Source organism: Photinus pyralis, unplaced genomic scaffold (assembly GCF_008802855.1).
Source record: "Photinus pyralis isolate 1611_PpyrPB1 unplaced genomic scaffold, Ppyr1.3 Ppyr1.4_LG2, whole genome shotgun sequence".
Lineage (NCBI taxonomy): Eukaryota > Metazoa > Arthropoda > Insecta > Coleoptera > Lampyridae > Photinus > Photinus pyralis.
In genome coordinates this window covers 11546051-11552357 of record NW_022170403.1, presented here as the reverse complement: position 1 = coordinate 11552357, position 6307 = coordinate 11546051, and positions in this window count along the sequence as shown.

Sequence of the window (6307 nt, the reverse complement as noted above, 5' to 3'; positions counted from 1 at the left end):
GTTAATTCCCTATGTTCGGTTTGAAAGTATTCGCCCGGTATATTACTATTTCCAGTGGTACCCAAAAACAGACTTAAAACGCAAAACAGAAGAGTCGATAAAATGAATGAATACATCGAAAAAACAAACACAGAAGCATTCCAAACACTGATATTCTTGTAGAATGCCCTTTGTGCCGGTAACACTGATTGTGCAATCACAGATGTCACTACTGCCGCCAGGGCATGGGATATTATTTTAGTATTTGTTTGAATTTTTAGCATGTGAACTACAATTAATTAAGTACCTAGATAGGTATTTTAAAGTGGTACTGGTAGGTATACTTATAATTATAAAAAGGCCCCATTCAGTTTAAGTAACGAGCTAATTAGTTAGCGATCTATGAAGAACGTGACAAAGTAACATGAGCAGCTTTTTTACACCATACTCGGAAAATACGGAAGGTTTTGCAAATCCAACTAATAATTAAAAATGCTGCAATAGATACACAAATTTTCGTTTCGCTCCACTCTCTACAAAAACGTTCATTTTGTGCATGGGTGTATGGGTAAATTTTTTTTTCAGTGTATATTTCATTGGTATATAGAAAAAAGGGCATTCACCAATAAATAAAGTTTTAGAATTTTCAAAACTGCGAAATTTGGTATGAATTTCTAAACACTACAAATTTTTCACAGTTTTTGCATCATGGTCCGGATTTTACTCAAACAGATCTTGAAAATAATTTGTCGATAATGCTTGATTTAGGCAATTTATTTTGTGAAGGAGCATATTTTCCAAATATTAAAAAACAATTGACTAATTCAATTCAAATTAAAGGGAGCTTTAAAAAAATGAATATGAAAATAATCATGCAAACGAAATGAATGTTAAACGTATTGAGTGACTTCACTTCCATTTGTAAGGCCCATCCTGTGCACCGGATGAGAACGCATCCCGGTCGCTACTGAGAAAATATCCCATGATAAAAGTTTTCCAACCCCAGCCAAGAGGGAGTTAAGGTCTGTCTCATACCATACGTCCATACCTTTACTTGGTAGTACACCCTTAGCGAGTACATGTAAAGAAGCAATGTTATCTTTGACATATACAGCGGCCACTAACCAGTACTGCCCTTGATATCGTCCTACTTAGATCACAGAACTCAAAGTGTTGTCATCAATCAAAAACGCTCTGAGGCCCACATTTTGTCAAAAGGAGAACAACACATTGAACACATTTGTACTGGTTAGGTTTATGAGGAGTTGATGTCCGCCCAGTGAAGAGGATTCCGGTGAATCCGGAGTGCATTTTAGCCAAAATGGAATCATTGTGGTTCTGCATACCGGATATACAGGTTTTCAACACCGACTAGAGGCCTTAGTATTATTTCTAGTATTCGGAAAATCAGTTCCACAGGTGATCCCCCTGTTTGCTTTAATTTTACTGTAGGTGCCGTATACTAAAATTAAAAATAAGATGGAAAATAAAGGCATTTTCTTTTTCTTTTTTGATAACCTGAACTAGACCAGAACTCTCATATTTGATTTAGAAAACTCCCTGTACGGTTAACTTAGGAGAAAATTGGCTGCTTAGTTGGAACAATCGGCAATAAGGGTGGCGGTACAAATCGAAAAGTGCTCACATTCCTTGAATTCTTCCAAAGTTACAATTATGAAACCTTTGAAAAGCTCAATACGACAGAAAACATTTGTGAATAAGTGCGATAACGAACCACAAGGCATCTAGTATAAAAGGAAGTACTATTTCGATCCATAATAGGTATGTAAAACATAACATATTCGAAGATTTTTGTGATATAACTCAAATTTTTAAATATTGCAATATTAAACAATTGATTAAATTAAAGTACTTTCAGATATGCGATTTAAATTGAACGAACGTAACTAAATTGGAGTCCAGATTAGAAATTAAAATCGTAAATCAAAATGCTAAAGCTTAATGAATCAATTACTTTTCAACTTATACTCACGAATGGGAAGAAAGTAAAAGTATAAAAAGTACATAACGTAGGAATAGCATAACCGTAATAGATTTGCATATAAAAGTGCTTTGACCTCGTTCCAGAAGGGAATCCTCCATTCATCAAAAAGATGATTTATAATTACGCATGCAGATGTGTGGTTTTATGTAAACACAATCGAACCACTTTTCCGTTATAATGCAACATTTTCCGTTAAATATATTCGGTGCGAGTCCATTGTGCACTCGCATTATTATAGGTAATTGATGGCCGCAAGATGCAACGCGTGATAGCTGAAAGTCAAAAAAAAATTTCACTTAATTATGTGATATAAGTGTATTATAGAGTAACCTAAATCATAGATTACAAGGTTGCTTACATCATCTACACATCAAAAGTGTACTAGAAATTATTTAAGGCAGAAGACCATTTTAAGTTGAGAAGGTTCCCGATATTTAATCGTTTAGTATCTGACAAGTATGACCTTAGAGTATTGTGAATTAACCACTCGAGTGTCCTCTTAATTTAAGAAAAAATCGTAATTTATTTGCATTACTCTACTAAACTATTATTATGAAATGATCAGAATCTAGTCTTGTTCAATGGCTTTAATGCTCTTGCCGTGCACTTCTACGCTGTAGGTATTTGTGAAATATGTGTTAGTAATTACACAGTAATAACGTTTAATCGATCAATCCTTCAATAATGAAAGTTTTCGAATTTCACGTATTCGCGGTATATCGCAATGGCAGAAACACTATTTACAGCTAAATTTGAAATTGTAATACCTCGATGAGTATAGTGGGTGGTAATTGCGTACCTATACGTGTCAAAATACTTTCATATATGTATACACCAAACTTTATCTTGCCGACAAACAATATTTAAATGTTAGGAAACTCCATTCTCACAATCTTCCTAATGATTTGTTAAATGCGTGCTGTATATTGTGTTACTTAATTGCTTTTACATTATAATTCTGAGTGAATAAACTTTATTGAATGGAACCGTTACGGACGCAACACGATTGTGAAAAATGCATAACGCACATTAAAAGTCCAAATTTGCAACCATAGATTAAAAATTAATCAATGTTGCAACTCATGGCAGAGAAAGATCATCCAGATTCACTGTGTGGTTCAAATTTAGTCTTTCTCTAGATGAAGCCAACCATGACAAATGAAGAAATGCATTATATACATTTTCATAATAAATCTAAGAATTTGTCAGAATCAGTTTACAGAATTTTGATAGTCATAAATTACTAGACTATAATCCCCTCTCCATAACACTTAATTTTATTTATAAAAGCGGAATTATTTAATTAACCGGCAGATATAAAAACTCTGGACAGTTCATTTAACACGTATAGTGAAGAATAGGTCCATGTTCCCAGCCCCCCCAGTATTAGAAAAAATGGTTATGACTAATTTAAAGTATTGTTCACGTTTTGTACCGTTTAGTTCCAATAACAAAATATTTTGTTCTAAGCGTAACATTAGATAAGAGCAAGTTGAATTTGGGGGGGCCGATAACACGTCATCCCCCCCAACTTGATATTTTACAACTACTTTGAGGCAAAAATTTTGTATCGCTTTTGTGCCGTTTTGTTCTTTTATTAGAAAGTTTTGTTCTTAAATCGTTTGAGAGAGATATGAAAATGAAATTGGGGGGGCGGTAAACATGTAAGCCCCTCCACATTGTTTTTTAAATATTGTTATAAACGCAAGGTTTTGTTCTAGTTTTGTGCTTTTTTGTTCCTTTATTAGAAAGTTTTGTACTCATACCGTTTCATAGTAAAACGCAATTCAAATTGGGGGGGCTGCAGACATAACCGGCACCTCACTAACATTCTTTTATTTTTCTTATACCCATATTTTCTTCTAGTTTTGTACAGTTTTGTTCTTTTATTCAACAGTTGTTATTAATAGTTAAGTAAGAGGTAATGGATTATTTCATTTCATACCTTATCGCTTACGAAATTAGGAGCAATCGTTACGGATCGTGCGGGTTCGTTAGCGATTTATCGCGCGTGCGTTGTTTTAAAAGATTGAACAGCTGCGCGCAGTGTTGCCGTTTTCATGTTTTTCTATTAAGAAGAGAGGATATTCCACCGTTAAACATTTGCGTTAAAGGTGTATTAACACTAGAAGCGCTATGATTATGATATCGTCACTCATATTCGTTTACCTACGTCTATGAAAAGCAACTCATACCTTTGGTACTACAATCTGAAACGTAAGTTACCACATGCACGTTAGTTTGACAACATATGACGCAACAAGAAAATTGGAGCTACGTTACCGTTTATTTCTTATTTCGTACGTCATACCGTAAACAGTTACGTTACGGAACGGTGTCAACCGGATCGGAGTGACCAAGACCAATGCGATTTGAATCGTCCGATAAAGATCGCGAGCGTGAAGTAGTGGTTGGAAGCCTGTCAACAGGTTCGATTTTTGTCGGGAGCGATCGAAATCGCAACCGACTATTTTAGCCCGACGCTGTTTGCTCGATCAATTGTCGTCTGTCGTGAGTTGTAATAAACTCGCTTTTGAAGAAGTGCAAAAAATGGAGGATAGTGAAATCAAATTAAATATTGATTTGCGTCTTTTAGAGGAAAAATATCGATGTCTATGATGATGGCTGTTACAGTGATCACTCGAACCTTAGTGTTATGAGCAAGCTTTCTTCTACTGTCGCACATCTTCTATAATTAGTGTTTCTTTTTCCAATTCATCGTCGAGCAAGGTCAGCCAAAAGGAAAAAAGACTATTTTTGATCATGCAATACATAGATTTAAATTTTTGTTCATAATAGGTAAGTTCACGGGTACAAATCAAAGCACCTCCGTTCCTATTGCTTATGTATGGATGTACATAATAGGTTTGGTGGTTAATTTTCCTTCTTCTGTGGTACCTACAAAAAAGAAGTCCTTCGTCTTCACTTGACGTCTCATCGAAGTCTAATGTCAACCCGATCAAAATTATAATAAAAACGACCGTCCTATTAGTAGGGGAGCTAACACGAAATCCACTGAACGAGAATGATCAAAATTTTAACCGATGGAGTTCCATTTTGCCCTATCAGAGTATGCTAAAATCGATCGTCTGCCGCCTCAGGTCATACGACTTAAGGCGCTGCGGGTACTTCTTGTGGTACCAATTCTAAAAGGTTGTTTTTCGAAAAAATAAGTTATACACCTAATGAAAACGTTGATAATAGCTCTTAAAAAAATATTTAAAAAATCGCGAACATTTGATAACTCCGTAAAAGAACAATTCTTAGTCGGTTTTTCACGAACTTTCTACGGATATAAGTAGGTTACCGTTGGATGAATGAAGCTAATTTTTTTTACAGACTAATGATAGGTACAGCCAATGATTATGACAGTGTTTCTTTTTTAAGTTTTTTCTCTAATTATAAGATATCTTATAATGTTAAGATAATAAGACAATCTTATAATTAGAGAAAAAATTTAAAAACGAAACACCGTTAAGTCATTAGTAGTACCTATCATCAGTCTGTAAAAAAATCAGCTTCATTCGTCCAACCGTAACCTAGTTATATCCGTAGAAAGTTCGTGAAAAACCGACTAAGAATTGTTTTTTTACGGAGTTATCAAATGCGCGCGATTTTTTTAAATATTTTTTTAAGAGCTATTATCAACGTTTTCATTTGGTGTATAACTTATTTTCTCGAAAAACCATCTTTCAGAATTGGTACCGCAAGAAGTACCCGTAGCGCCTTAAGTCATATGACCTGAGGCGGCAGACGATCGATTTTAGCATACTCTGATAGGGCAAAATGGAACTGCATCGGTTAAAATTTTGATCATTCTCGTTCAGTGGATTTCGTGCTAGCTCCCCTACTATATGGACACGAATTGCCGGCTTTAATCAGCCCGATCAATTTGGATAAACGATTCCAGTTGGACCGATATTCGTCGCCCCGATGCGGGGCACATCCGGCCTATTTGTAATATTATTGAGATCATTGGATTAAATCGCTATCAATTGTGACGTCAATTTATTATTATTTATGTTCTTCTATCCTTATAAGTATTTTATTCCTTTAGCTTAGCACGACCAGAACAAGGATCTCATAGTCTGCCTTGTTTCCCTCTTTTGGTAAGTAAGTATGTCCTTTTCTTTTGACATTTACTGAAGACTAAGTGGCGCCTATCCGGTTACTTTTACTACTTTTCCATTTATGCTTATTTGTGCTTCTGTATAAGAACCCCGCAGATTCATCCCGACCCACCACTACTTTGACTGAGCTTATCGTATGCTTATCTCAAGACAATTTTGTTACGGTTGCTCAAAGTGAACGTAACACGATGAT